We start from the raw sequence: 14692 nt of genomic DNA, 5'->3' as shown, positions 1-14692 counted from the left end.
ATCTCTAAAGGAAGTCCTATTATTGCCCCATTTAGAGCAGGCAATTTTATTAAGCAGGTGTGATGACGCCCTGCCTATCTGGGATCCCCTGAATCTTGTAGTAAACATTTCCCAATGTGGTGATCTCTGAGCTGACACCAATCAGAAATTAGGGCCCATGTACCCCCTCAGGACCTCCCTCCTGATGGGCCTCACCATGGGACAAGCCAGGGAAGGCTAGCCCAGGGATACATGAGCCAAGAAATCAGAGATGGGGCACTGTTCTTCTGGGGCTCCTATGTGAGGTGTGTTTGCGTGTCTGGGGTTTGGGGAGGCATATGTGCATAGGACTGGCTAGGGAACTGGAGTCCTGAGGTCTAGGTTTGTGGCTCCACCCTGTCGCTCCCTGACTAGTGACTTTTACCAAGCTCTTTCCCCTACTAAGCCTATCTCCCATTTGTAAAATGGAAACAAATGGCTCTTGCTCCTCACCCCAAACTACTGGAGGAGTCACGATCCCAGGGCATACTATGGGGAAGGAGGCAGAGATACAGAGGGAATAAAAAAAGGATTCCAGACAGTGATCCCCTCCACCCTCCAGACCTCAGGAGGAAGGCCCCAGAGGCCCCGATCAGTCACTGATATGATCTGCAGGTAGGAAACTGATTTGAGAGAAAGGTTTTGAGCAGGACGCAGGGCTGAGACTGAACCCTAGAAGAGGTGAGACCCACTGGGGCAAGGAGCATCCAGTCCCTTCTACTCTTAAGTTCCCCAGAGGACATTAAAATAAACAGCAGGTCCTGGCCAGGTGCAGTGGCTCACGCCTGTAATCCCAGCGCTTTGGGAAGCCGAGGCGGGTGGATCATCTGAGGTCGGGAGTTTGAGACCAGCCTGACCAACATAGAGAAACCCCATCTTTACTAATAACACAAAAATTAGTCGGGCACGGTGGCGCATGCCTGTAATCCCAGCTACTCGGGAGGCTGAGGCAGGAGAATTGCTGGAACCTGGGAGGCAGAGGTTGCAGTGAGCCAAGATCACACCACTGCACTCCAGCCTGGGCAGCAAGAGCAAAACTCCACCTTGAATGAATGAATAAACAAACAAATAAATAAATAAATAAATAAAAATAAACAGCAGGTCCTAATAGCGCACACTCACTGTTTGCCAGGCACTGTGCTAAGCATTTCACATGCATTTTCTCACCAGATTCTACTACCATTATTATTATCCTCATTTTACAGATGAGGCAACTGAGGTTCAGGGACATAAAGTCACCTGCCTAAGGTCACAATGTCAGTAAGTGGCAGAGCCAGGATTTAAATCCAGGTCTGTACGACTCCAGGGCCTGGTGCTCCAACCCTGGCTGAGGGCTCCACAGCATATGGAGGGAAGACTTCAGCTAAAGGGTGAGGTTCAGTTCAGCTCTCAGCTTGGGGAAATCCCCTAGGTTTCCCTTGGGTCCTGGAGGGTGGCTCTCAGGGCCCTGTTGCAGAGAAGTCTGCAGCTGTACCCCATGGCCCAGGAAAAGATGGGGAAGGGGCTGCGGGTGGGCCAGACGGGCCAGGCTGGGCCAGAGCTCCGGGCATTCCGGCGGCCTCCGCAGGAAGCAGAACGGGACGGAAACCGGCTCCTGCCTCCTCCCCCAGAATCCTGTGGGCAGCCCAGCCGGCCGCACAGAGGCCCTCTTTGTGCCTGCCCCAACCCGCCACCCGCGCTGGCCCAGGGTTTTGAGTTTCCTGGGGGGTGGGGGCCCAGCCACTGCTAAGCCTCCATCTAGCTCCCCTCCTGGGGGCAGCCACAGCAGTCCACAGCTGGAGGAGGAAGAGAGGGGATGGCCAGGGCCACTCTAGAGACCCTGGGGGCCTGGAGTCTGCCCACACCCCATTCCTCCAACATTTACACACCCAAATCAGGGGCTGAAGGTGGGAAGAGGGACCCAGAGACAGAGTTGAGGTCACCCCCCAGAGTCTGCCTCTGCCAGCAGCCACCAAGCCTGTCACGACACACCTGGAACCCCCCCCATCCCACGCCATCCTGGCGCTCTTGGGCCTAGAGTGGTGCACACAGTGAAGCTGGGTAGTGGGCCAGGCAGTCCATGTCAAACCATTTCCCACTCTCCGAGGCTCCCCGGACACACAAGGCTCAGCAAGCTGAGGCCTCAAGCTCACTTCCCAGTATTTTGGGGGACAAAAGCCCCCGGGTGGCATAACTGCCCAAGGATGCTGGGCACCTGAGAGTGAGCTCAGGGGGCTGGAGTGTGTATGGTGACAAAAGCACTGCATACAGTGTGTTTTCGCGTGTCTACCCGGGAGGTGTGCTGCACAACTGTGTGTGAGTGCGTCCAGTGGACTCTGAATGTGCCCAGTTGAGTGTGTAGTCTCAGATGTCGCCCTCTACAGACCACAGCATTAAAGCATATACGGGGATCATGTACCAGTGCTGGGGGAGATCTTTGACTCTGTGACCTCTGAGGGTAAAGTGGAGGCATGTGTGTGCCACCCACGTCTGTGAATGTATATGGATGTCCAAGTGCACGCGTGTGCAAATAGGGTGGTTTATGTGGTGAGAGTATGTTTGTGGGTTCTTCTGGTCTGTACATGTCAACATTATCTTTGCCGCATGAATGTCAGTGTGTGTGTGTTCACATGCACTGTGAGTTGTGTCAGGAGCTCTGGGCTGTATGAGAGTCTGGGGCCCTAATGGAACGGGGATGGTGTAGACAGGAACTGGTGCCAGCTGCTAGGGCCCCTATGGAAACAGGAAGCTGCCCACAGGTGCACCTGGGCTGTGGTGGGGGCTGGGTTCCATCCAGGTTCAGTTTGTGCCTCTATGAAACCAACCCAGGGTTCCACTAGCCGAGAATCTGTCCCAGCTGTAAGGGGGACACCTGCCTTGTCTGCTGTTCAAGGTCCAACAGCTCTGGCCAGTGTCTACCGCCTGCCTGGCCTGAGCGTGGAAAAAACTGGAAAACAAAAGCCCCCAGACCGCAGGCCCTCCCTGCAGAGGCGTCGGGGAGGCAGGCAAGAGGCGGGAGGCTGAGGAGGAGGGAGGGAGGTGTCGCCGCAGCCCCGGAACACAAAAATAATGAGGCGAGAGGGGCCATGGGGCCAAGCCGGCTAGTTCCGGAGTCGCTATCTGACCTTGACAGATGCCACAGCTGGGCGCCTGGAGAGGAGCTGCGCCACAGTGCTGCAGAACCCCCCCAGCACCTCCCCCAGGCCAGGGTCGATGGAGGCTCAAGCTGGCCCCAGCCAGAGGCAGCCACCCCATGAGGTGGGAGCCAGAAGGACTCGGAGCACCTCCCAGTAGGGGGGATGGGGTAGGGGTGTCTGGAGGCAAGGGAGTGGGAGCAGGGCCACTGCAGGGCACAAAAGGCAGCAGTGGGGTCTTCTGAGGGTGCCCTCAGGTAAGGCTACATGTGTGAGAAGCACGCAGAGCCTGCCATTGTGTGTGTGTAGCTTGGCTGTGGGGCTGTGTGTGTGGAGAAGGGAAGTAAAGCGTGAGTGTTGGTGTGACAAAAATTGTACTTGTGTGCATGTGTCCTCGGGGTCACACAAGGCTGGGAAGACAGGCTCATGTCCCTGAAATGGGTGTGGCCACATCACTCGGTGTTGGCACTGATCACTCCCCAAACTCATTTAGAGTCACAGCTGTCCTGGCGGGTGCGAGCTGTGCTGGGTCTAGGGGTAGGATGGGAGACAAAGAGAGCCACAAGTCCTGTCACTTGCAGATGGGGGAGAGGCGCCCCTCCGGCCCTTCCTGCCCTACCCTCTCTCCCGCTATAGCGGTTGTCCCAGGCACTCAGTGATGGGCACGGGGCTGCGCACCACCACTCTAGGGACATCAGCCAGGGGCTGGGGTGAGTTGCAGGAGGGGATGCTGGGCTGGAGGTGGATTAGCAATTCCGAGCACTGGCTGCATAATTAAAAAATCATTACGGCAGGCGGGCAGAGCTGAGTGTGAGCTCACGCTCAGAGCGGGCGGGGACACTGCCATGGCACTCCCCCTCCCACTGCTTCCCCGAGGAAAAATCCCACCTGCTAATATAATTATGGAAAAACACAAGCACGGAAATTTGGTTTCAGCAAACAACGTGCCTGAGTGCCCAGGGCCTGCCTGGCCCTCAGCACAGCGAGCAGGCTGGCCAGTGGCACCCAGGACTCACGGAAGTAAGGCAGGCCCTCCTGGGTCCAGACATTACCTCCACTCCCTCAGCAGCCCCCCAAGAGAGAAGACTGGCCGGGGGATACAAAGCCCAGCTCCCTAAATCCCAAATTCAGGAGAAAATGGGCTGGTGCTGATGGTTTACAAACGGGGAAACTGAGGCTAAGGAATCTACATAAGGTCACTGTGTTTGTGGCAAAGCCAAGAGGAACTAGATCTGTGCTCAGTGCAACACCTCAGGGCTCAACACCGCCTCGTGACTCCCCCTATCATCAGTCATCCCCCAGCCTTCTCCGCTCCGCCTGGGATAAGCGTATCTCTCCTGGAGACTGAAGAGAGCCTCCAACCCAGGTACCCCGGCATGGCCCAGAGCCTACTCAGACCTGCACGCCACGATGGGGTTCAGGGACAGGGCGTCCTGGGCTCGTCTGGGTTAAGCCAGGCGAGCAGACCTGGCTCCCGCCCCAAGAAACGCGGCCAGCTCTGGGGCACAGGCCCCAGAACGGCAGGAACAGCCGCCATCACCTCGGGCCTGGAGCGGGCAGCGGGCCTGGAGCGGGCAGTGGGCGGCGCGGGAGGGAGCCGGGCCTAATTAGTCGGCCTGGGACCCAGGCGGGCGCCGGGGCGGCAGACGCGGCCGCCAGAGCCGCGCAGGCACGTCCGCGTCCGGCTGGGAGGCGGCAGGGAGCCGAGAGGCGCCCTGAGCCGCGGCGGGACGGGCAGCCTGGGAAGGCCTGGGCCAAGGAGATTCCGCACCGAGAAGGCCGGCCTCCCCTCATTCCTCGGTGCCACCAGGCGCAGCAATTAGAGGCTTTCAAAGTTTGTCCTTAATTGGTTTCATTTTTGCCTCATAAATGATTCATGGCCCCAGAGGTCTGGGAGGCAGAGGGAGTGGCAGGGGAAATTTGGGGAGGCTTTTGCCTGGGGCCAGGCTCCCTACCTGAGGTTGGGGAGGGTGCCGCAGCCCCAGCCCAGGAAGGGATGAGAGGGGCTGGGAAGCCTCGGGCAGGTGGGACCCTGCAGCAAAAATTAAAACCCAGGCCCTCTCCTTGGAGCGCCGACTAATTAGGAACTGCAACTTCTTTTCAGCACACCAGAGCTCTGCATCCAGGCCTGAAGCCACCGCAGCTGCTGGGGCCCTGGGAGCATGAATAATAATGTGATGATAACAAAATAACAGTGTCAGTAGTAATAATAAGGATGGCGAGAACAACATATACGTGATCTCTTTCAGCCACCCCTGCTCCCCCAAACACTAGTGTCTGTTTTACAGATGAAGAAACTGAGGCTCAAAGGCCTGCCCTCTGACCCTCAGTCTGATGCCACAATCCCTTAGCCCCCAACCCCCCAAGCTCTCAAGAGCACGGGACTGACTATTCACCCTCCAGGAATAGTGCCTGCCAGGAGGGTCAGGAGCTGCAGGGCCTAAGGAAGCCTGGGAATGGTCCTGAGGCCTGAAAAAAGACCCCAGTCGGTACCAAGTGGCCCCACACCCACCTGAGCCAGGCTGGCTCTGCCCCTCAACAGGCTGTGCGACCTCGCAGGGCCTTAACTGACCCTTCTGTAAAATAGGAGCACATGAGCCCTATGCCCCCACATTGAGTGCTAACCCAGTGCCAGGCACTCGGATAGACAGGAGATACCATGGACCCCATGGTTTAACAACGTCTGTGCAGAGAACCCTGAGCGCTCAGTCAATGGGTAAAGTGCTGGGGAGCAGTACCCGGAGGGCTTCTTGGAGGAGGTGAGGTGGGAGGAGGAAATGCCTCTCCTCTGACCCCATAACCAGCCCACACAGGATGCTCAGGAGTGGGTGTAGTCCACTTAAACCCAAGACTGGGGTTGGACCTTGAAGAAACCCAGAACTATAGACCACATCGGAGTGACAGGGATGCAAAGTGCCCAGCTCAGCCTGCCCATGATGCTCCCTTTGATCCTGAACAGCTATGGGAGGTGAGGCATACTAAACTGAGCAGGGCCCACCTGGCCCCTGGAAATCCTGAAGGTGAGGGAACACATGAAACAAGTCGGAAGGTAAATGCTGGGTGGCCTGACTCCCTTGGAGCAGGGCTCAGGGTCTCACAAATACCATCTCTTGTATCCTTCAGTTCCTCTGACACATGCACCAGGCTCCCCTCTCAAAACCTGGTCCTCAGGCCCCAGCCACAGCACAGTCCCAGTCAGCTCGCTGCTCTCCCACCCAGCCTGCCTCCAGTGGGCAGTGAAACAGCCCGTGCCAGGGCCAGCACCACTTCAAGTGGTTATGCATCCCTGCACCTCTCCGCAGCTCTCTGAATGGCATCTATGATCATCCCCATTTCCCGGATGAGCAAAATGAGGCTTAGAGAAGCTAAGGGACCTGCCCAACACCACATAGCTCAGGAGGGCCCACGTTCCTCATCTTGCTGGCCTCTTTGTGGCTCAGTATCCTTGACCTGTCCCAGGCCTGGCCATTCTTGCCCCAACCCTGACCCTTCTCCTGTCTAGACAAAGACCACACCAAAGCCCACGCTCCTCCAGAAACTAGGACTTGATCCGGCCGAGGCTTGTGGTCAGAAGACCCACAGGAGGTCCAGGAGGTAGTGGGGGTGTCTGTGTACCCTGAGACCCCTGGGGCATGAGGGTCTTCTGAGGCTTGGATGGGGTAGTAGGGGAAGCTCCCACAGGCACACACAGGGATGGGGGTGATGGGGGTGAGGGGGCTGGCCATATTCTGTGGCTTCCTTCCTGGGAAGAGTCAACTTCAAGGCCCCTATTACCCATACTTGGGAGGAGGCCGCCCATGGGATTCTGAAGCTGGGGCACACATCCTCTGGAAATGAGACCAAGTTCTACCTGCCCCTGCTCCACCGTGCTGGAGGACACTGCTGAGGAGCCGGGCAAGGCTCACCCTCTCCGAGCCTCAGTGGCTTCATCTGCACACTGGCCCGATAATGTCCTTTGAGCGCTTTGAAAAAGTTTTTGAGAATAGGTTTAGAGGTTTTCCTTGAGAAAAGGAGTTTGGAAGAACTGGTCTATTTTCGGCTGGGGGCACTTTGGACACTGGGGTCAGTGTACCATAGCAGCCTGAAAATGGCTTGTTGAACACACAAACAAGTGGCCAAGTTCTTATCCTCAGCAGGTCTGGTCAACAAACCCTTCCCAGGTGCCGACTCTGGGCCAGGACACTGGTCTGCCCTTTGCTCCTCGCTGTCCATCTACCTGTCTCAGGGCTGCCCAGCCAGGTCACTGGGGTCCCTCTCCCCAGCCTGCCCGGAAGCTGTACACCTCCAGTGGGTCAGCACTGACGTCAGCAAGACTGGCCGGGCGTGGAGCCCGCCACCTCCGGAACCGCCAATTAATTAACTTTTTCAAATTAATTTCCCAAGCAAAATTCCATAATTACATCTGTCTCCATCAGTCCAAGCTGGGCAGGCAAGAGGACCCTGCAATGAGATGGAATGTGGTGTAAGGGGGTGGCCATACCAGCCCTGGGGCCAGGTCAGAGAGGCCACTGGGGGTTAGGTTTCACTACAGTCGGGCACTGGCCTGGCATCCTTATGGATCCTATCTGGGAAGGGAGGGGGCTGAGAGATTAGAGCATTCCAGCAAGAAGGTGGGGGCTCAGGGAGACCCATGGTCAGCCCAGCTCATCGGGATGCCCCATCCCCCACCCCATTGCCCCTAAACCACAGCGGGTCTTGGCATGGCCCAGTAGCAGCACAGGCACCGCGAGGCTGAGAAGGCCGCGGCTGCGGCGTTCTAATTTCCCAAAGGGGCTGAGATTAATTAGCTCACACACAGGCGCAGAGAGGGAGAGGAGAGTGGGAGCAGGAGCGGGCAGCGTCAGGCGAGGAGCTGGCTGGCACTCCCCCCTGCCCGCCCGGCAGGCAGTCGGCGGCCTTGACAGCCTGGGTGCTCTGAAGGTCAGTGGCCAAGCTGGCTGAGCCAGCAGATTGGCACTGTCTCCTTCCCAGAATCCTCAAGACCAAGGCTGGGATACAGTGACCAGGAGGATAGTCTGGGGGGGAGGCGCTCCGCTGTCACCACCCTCTGTCGGTTCTGTGCCAGGTGCTCTGTCCACATCATCTTGATTGATGCTCACAGCAACCCACAGAAGTAGGCAACATCATTCTCCCGTTTCGCAGATGAGGGCACTGAGGCTCAGAGCTGAGTGGGGCACTGGTGTGGGTCAAGGTCAAGCAAGTGTGGACAGTGGAGGTGACGCTGAAATGCAGGCTGGCCCAACTCTACAGCCCACCCTTCTTCCCCTGGACCCCTGTGCAGGTGTGAGGGCTACAGGAGCTCTGGGCCTGGGGAACTGGAACACCAGTCACAAAGCTCCTAAGTGTGTCTGTCTGCAGGGAATGGACTTACCCCTGCTTCAGAGAATGTGCAGGGCAGACTTGCACAGTCATTTCACAGATGAAGAAACTGAGACCAGAAAGGGGAAATGACCTGAGGCTGGGACCAGCCTGTAGTAAAGTCAACCCAACGAAGTGAACTTTAGTGAGCCCTGACCCAGGGCCATGCAGCGCCTGGTGCTAAGTGACACACGGACCACGGGATAGGGGGTCATTGTGGCTATGTCCCTGTATACCAAAGAGGAAGTGCCAGCTCAAGGGCACTTGCTCAACTCCTCCCTGAAGGGTGCCCAGGAGAGGGAAATGGAGCCCCTGGGGAGGGGGTGGAGAAGGTAAGCAACCCTGACCAGGCCCTGAGGCAGCTTCCCCGGACCTAACCATGGAGTTTCCCAGAACGTGTCTACAGAAGAACCCAGAAACCCCAAGGGGCATCCATCTGCTCCCCAGGGGGTCCCCCGCCCACCCACCCACCCTCTCCCCTGGAGTTAAGGGGTTAGGTTAGCAGTTCCAAGGCTCTTAGGTTCAAACCGGAAAGTGCCTTGAGATACCAGAGGGTCCTAGGAGAGTTAAGGCGCTGGGCATGGGGGAGGGGGCTGGCTCAACTAGAACACTACGCATCTTGTGTGTAATGGGGCAAGGGGAGCCCCTCATCTCAGAGACACAGGCTCAGGCCATGCCAGGGTCCAAGTAGGCTTTGGAGTAGGGATTCCTGTCCTAGCTCTGCTGTCTCCAGCCTAGGTGACCTTAGACAGGTTGCTGACCCTCGCTGAGCCCAACCCCTAGCCACTGAAATGCAGCTGCTGACAGCCCCCACCTCGTCAGGTCCTGGAGAGAACCTATGTGAAGGGGTCAGTGTAGGGTCCACATGCAGTAGGTGCTCAACTAAGGATAGCTGTGTTGTTGTTTTTACTGTCATCATCTGCCAGCATAAGCGTGAACGTCACGGACAAGTCAGGCCAGGCATGTTGGGTAAGCCAGGTCATGGCCCCGGTTCTCTCACCGTTTGCTTTTGAGCTCTGAGGCAATCCTTCATGCCTCAGTTTCCCCAGCCCCAAATACAGAGCATTCCCCCTCTAGCCTGCAGGACCATGGGGAGATGGACATGTGGTAGAAGCCTGAAGGTTACAATGAGGGTAGCACCCCACTGGTCAGGCTTGCATCTCCTCTTCTGCCCAAAGGAAGAAGGCCTACCTACACTTCTGGACAGCCTTTCCTCCTACCTCCCTGGCCCTCAGCCCTGCCTGCTCATGTTGGCTCTTCTTAATCTCCCACAGCCCTGTCAGCCCTCACAAAGGCACATCCCAAGCCTCTCGCTACCCTGCAAAGGCTCCATTTGCCACCTGGAAGTCCCTGCTCAAGTCTAACTTGTAGACTTGCTGTGTGAGTGTAGGGGGTGGGAGACAGAGAAATCCTTGAAACTAGTCGGCTCTCTGTTCCCTCTGATATTAGGAAGCCTCCAGGATTTTCCACCCAAGGACCATGGGTTCCTCTGCCCTAGGTCCAACCCATTCCCATCCCTCCCCGCAACCCCTGGCCCCCAGCTCAGCCTCTTCACTCGGGTACCTCATCATCCCCATCTGAGAACAGCCCTAGAGAAGGCTAAAGCCAAGACCTAATTAAGGAGCCCTTGTTATGGGATGCCACCCCCAGAAAAATGCCAGCTCTAGTGGAGCAGGTGGAGGGGCACAATCGCTTGGAGATCCACGTGTGACATAATGAGAACTGATGACAACACACCCCACCCTCTACTTCAGGTCCTGCAGCTTTGAGACAGAGATGAGAGTCATTCCGATCTCACAGGTGACAAACATGAGGTCAGAGAGGTGAGCAGACTTGCCCATGATTACACAGCAGGCAGTGACCAATCCAGGTGTGGAGCCCAGGCCTGTCCAACTCCAGAGTCCGCGGCACAGGGGCATCCAGTTTCCTGACTGGCCACTGCTATTTGTGTCCCTCAGGATGCTTGGGTCCCTCTCTCCTCCTCAACCACGGCCCAGTCCTTTATGGAGACCTGTGTGGCCAGGAGGAGGGAGCCCAACTGGGCCTGAGTCCTTATAGTCATATGCCCTTTGACCACTGCTAGGCTGTCTCAGTACTGTAGGCCCAGAATGACCTGTAGTCTGGGTGTTAGGAGACTGTGTCCAAAGCCCTTCATGACTATGAAGCCATTCCCATCAGACTCACTTCTGTCACCTGAAAAGTCGCTTTTTTGGCAGCATATGGAAAATGGGTATACCCTTATTTCTGCCCAGTTCGAGGAAGGTAGGTCCCAACCCCAAAGTGGGGCAGAGGCTTAAAAAGGCTCCCTGAGGGCATATCCTCAGCTCTCAGCACCCCAGGACTCCCTTATACACAAGCCAGCTCTCTACCCATTTTGCAGGGCTGTAGACTTAAGAACCAGGGCCATGGCCAAAATCTAAGTGGGGACACTGGATAATGAGGGCCTTGGCAACTAAGGGAACAGAGAGAAGCAGGTGTGCGGTAAGCAGGGAAGGTGGGCAGAAAGACTCCTGGGTCCATTTGATCAGAGGTATCATTCTTCCCCCATCTCTGGCACACCCCTGCCACCTCCCAAGGACCCCATGCCCTGGGTCTGGGAACCAGCCGGCCACTTAGTGGTCCTGGGGAAATCGACTTTCCCTGGCACTCCCTCTCCAGCCTTTCCTTTTCCCAGCTCCCCTATATCCCTCCCCCACGTACCCAACCCACTCTGCCTGAGGGCAGGTGGGTTTAACACTCTCATGCCTGATACTTGGGCCTCCTCCCCAGAGAGGGCAGAGCCAGGTTTGCTATGGGAAAAAACCATCTCCACCTCCCGACCCACACCTTGTAGAACCCGGTGGACACAACATGGCTGAAGGCCAGGCCTCTTCTGTGTAAGCCTAAACACAGGGCGTCTGGGGGAGCAGAGCCCTGACCACAGCAGGTGTGCCTGTGTGTGCCAGTGCCCTGGCCCACCCAATGGCATCATCTGGGGGTAAGCTATGGCCTGAGAATGATCAGACCCCAGCGTGTGGGGCCAATGGGGTGAGAGTGGCCTCCTCGCAGGGGGCACACCTGTGTGTGCCTGTGTATGTGCATTCGCCTAGGTATGTGCTGGTGTGTGTGTGCGCCAGAGGCTGGGCTGTGGCTGGAACCATGAGTGTGCTTCTGGAGCGCCACATGGGAGCTCTGTGTGCATGGTGCATGTGACCGAGTCTGTACCATGCGTGTCGGCTGGGTGTGCTGAGTCGTGTGGAACTACGTGTGCTGCAAGTGACTGTGTCTGTCCTAAGTGTGTGCCCGGGTGTGCCGCGTGTGGGGTGCGTGAGTGTGCACTCTCCCTGCCAGGCCGCAGGGCCTCTTGGGGCTGCTGGGGATGGGGTGACTCACGTCTCCTGAGCTAATCCTGCCGCCCGCCCGCCCAGCTTACCCACCCTGCTCTGCTGGGCTGATGGCCGCCAGCACAAGAGGTGGGGGGGTGGCGCGGGCAGCCGCGGCGGGGAGGCTGGCTTGATAAATAACCTGCTGCTTCCCCAGGCCTCTGAGAAGGGGAGGCTGCAGCATGGGGAGGAGCATGAGGGCGGAGGTGGGGGAGGCTGTCCTGGCCCCCTAGGCTCCGGCTGCCCTGGCCCCCTCGGCCCAGGCTGCGGCTCCGGGGTTCCTGTTTCATCGAAACCTGAGCTGGGAAAAGCCTATCGGGTCATCTTGCCTGTCCCGCCGGCCACCAGGCCCAGGCAAGCTGCCCCTCAGGGGACAGGCCCGCAGCCTGGCCTCCCAGCCAGTGGGTGGTTGGGTGGGGGGAGGATATTTCTGTCCAGACTAAATGCAGCTCTAGGCCTCTGTCTGTGTACCCCCCCCCACCCCAGCAGCTGCTCCCAGAGGCGCCCTGGCTCTGCAGGGCTGACTAAATATAGGCCCCCCACCCCAGCAAACCCCCCATGTTCACCAATTCCCAGCGGCCCCACCCACATGAGGCTCCACCCACATACCCCCCCCCTACCCCAACCAGAGGGGAAGGCTGAGGAGCCCACTGTGTGAGCTTGGGGCAGCGGATCCCCCTCTCTGGGCTCTCAAGCTACAAAAAAACAAGCATTTCTCAGCTCTGGGCCCTGCCCTACCTAATGGGTGCTTTTGGAGTATAGACCACAAAGGTGACTGGGTTGGGGTCTTCGCATAGGAGATAAGGGCTGAGGTCCCCTCCCCAAAGAACCCCAAGCGCCTTTAGGCTTATAAACACAGCCCCTCCATCCTGCCCATTCTTTGCCCAGGCCGGGCAATACCAGGCTCCTCCAATCTGCCCTGGCCGGATCCTGGCCAGGAAACAAGTTGTGCCAGGCTTGGGGTGGAGGGGCGGGAGCATGACAGCTGCTATTTCCTGGAGGCCACGGTCGGGCACAACCCGGATTCCTGCCTGGCTCCACACTCCACCAGAGCCTCTTCCAGGCTGCAGGCCCTCCACAAGGCACCCCTTCCCCGTGTCAGAGCTATTATCAGACCCCACAGGATCATCCCACTCCCCTCACTGCACTGGCACAGGCAGGAGGAAGGTGCGTGAATGCAGCTCGCCTCTAGGACTGGGGAGAGGTGGTCTCTGCAGGGTTCCACAGACTGAGAGGCAGCCCCAGCTTCCCTCCTCCTGCCTGCCTGCCCACCCGGCTGCTTCCCCCAGCCCCACACGCACCAAATTCCCCACATGCCTGTCTGTCTCTGACAGCTCGCGCAAATACTTGGCTGCGCGGGCACCCGCTGTTCTGAGCCTGCTGCGCCTCCTCCCTGCCTTCCCTGCCTTCCCGGGGGGCTCTGCAGACGCAGCCAGAGATGGGAGGGGGCCAGAGCCAAGAAGCTCAGTGGGCAGTGGGAGAAAGCAAGGGCAGGAGGGACCAGCCTCAATGCAGCAGCACCAACCCCATCCCCCGGGGCCTGAGGGACCTGGGAGGCCACAGAGAGCCAGCCCAGGCGGGGCAGCAGCTGCCGACACCCCCGCTGCCCCCCGACACCCCTGTTGCCCCCCGGAACTTCCCAGGAGGACCTTCCGGAGGCCTCCCACTTGCCTCGGCTGATGAAACAGCATCTGCCACCCCCGCGGCGGCAGCTCAGGACAGGGCGGAGGGCACCACAAGGCCCCTAGGGAAGGCTTTGAAATCTGGACCAGGGCCCAGCCCCTCTTGGCAGTCCCAGCCCCCCTGCATAGGCCCAGCCTCAGAGCATGAGGGGTGCATTCCAGCCCTCCTGCAGTGTGCAGGGCACACCCGCCCAGCTGCCAAGCTTGGGATGTCTCCACTTGGACTGGCTGGGGGCCTTATTTGTCCCCACTGCCCTCCTTCCTGCTAGCCTCGTCTCCCTCCCAGGAAACCAGTGGAGGAAACACTTCCTGACAACAGCTGGGATTCTCTGCTGGACACTACGCCTCACTGGCTGGCTCCTTACCTCCCCCCACCTCAGTCCTTCCCTGGGAGTCACCAAATCACACCCCCACCCCACGTCTACAGCAGAGGAATCCTCCCCTCCCGGCCAATCTGCCACTAGCCCCAGCATGGGCACTGAATGAATGACCTCATGGGTAACAACCTCCATTCTGCAGATGGGCAAACCAAGGTCAGGGGAGAGCCCAGAGAGCCAGGCCTCCCACACTGTGCTCTTCCTGAAAGGGGCTCACTGCAGGTCCCCTCACTATTCCTTTGCCTCCCAACACACTTTCTGCCTCGGGAGCCAATTGAGCCCTCCCAGGCTTCTGGAGGCATTAGGATGACTCCAAACAGAACCTCTCAGTGTTCTGGGTTCAAATGCCCAGTTAGGCTGCTCTAGATGACGATCCCAACTCTCCCACAGCTCAGCAGTGGTCCTGAAAACAATCCCAAGGTATTGTCATGGTGACGTTAGACCTTGAATAAAGCCTCCTCTCCCCATTGCACAGATGGGGCTGCTGAGGACCCCAAGGGAGGGGGAGCTGCAGGCGGCCATGAGTCAGAGGGGGAGCTGGGAAGCCGCCCGGCCCTGCCGGCTGTTGCTGGAAGCAACAGCCTGCATTTCCTCCTCACGCTGGTGCCTCGGGAAGCGTGGGCAGCGGGCGGCGGGCACCGCCGAGAGGACCCCTCCTGTGCCTGTGGGCCAGCCACATCCCCTCACTGCCTGACTGCGCCCACAGCCCACTCTCCACGCCGGCTAGAGTTCCAGAGAGGGGCTGGCTAGGGGCAGAACAGGCATTTCTGTCCCAGGTATGG

At 58.4% G+C, this 14692-nt stretch overlaps 1 protein-coding gene across 10 annotated transcripts in view; it reads right to left on the bottom strand.

The window, feature by feature from the left end:
• The window catches only part of CXXC5 (CXXC finger protein 5), a 37199-nt gene that overhangs the window by 11029 nt on the left and 11478 nt on the right, over window positions 1–14692 (bottom strand). Inside the window, exons 1-2 of one of the 10 annotated variants that reach the window (XM_025388816.1) lie at window positions 13523–13609; window positions 7348–7571 (exon numbers count right to left, since the gene is read on the bottom strand). The exons of 7 other annotated variants lie outside the window; for them this stretch is intronic. The gene's annotated coding sequence lies outside the window, so the exon portion shown is untranslated. Of the gene's footprint in view, window positions 1–7347; window positions 7572–13522; window positions 13610–14692 lie in introns of those variants that run through there. 2 more of the 10 variants (XM_025388819.1, XM_025388810.1) reach the window with 2 other exon arrangements.

The sequence above is a fragment of the Theropithecus gelada genome, chromosome 6 (assembly GCF_003255815.1).
Source record: "Theropithecus gelada isolate Dixy chromosome 6, Tgel_1.0, whole genome shotgun sequence".
Classification (NCBI taxonomy): Eukaryota; Metazoa; Chordata; class Mammalia; order Primates; family Cercopithecidae; genus Theropithecus; species Theropithecus gelada.
The sequence above is the reverse complement of the archived record's forward strand: the minus strand, read 5'-3'. Positions and strand labels throughout refer to the sequence as shown.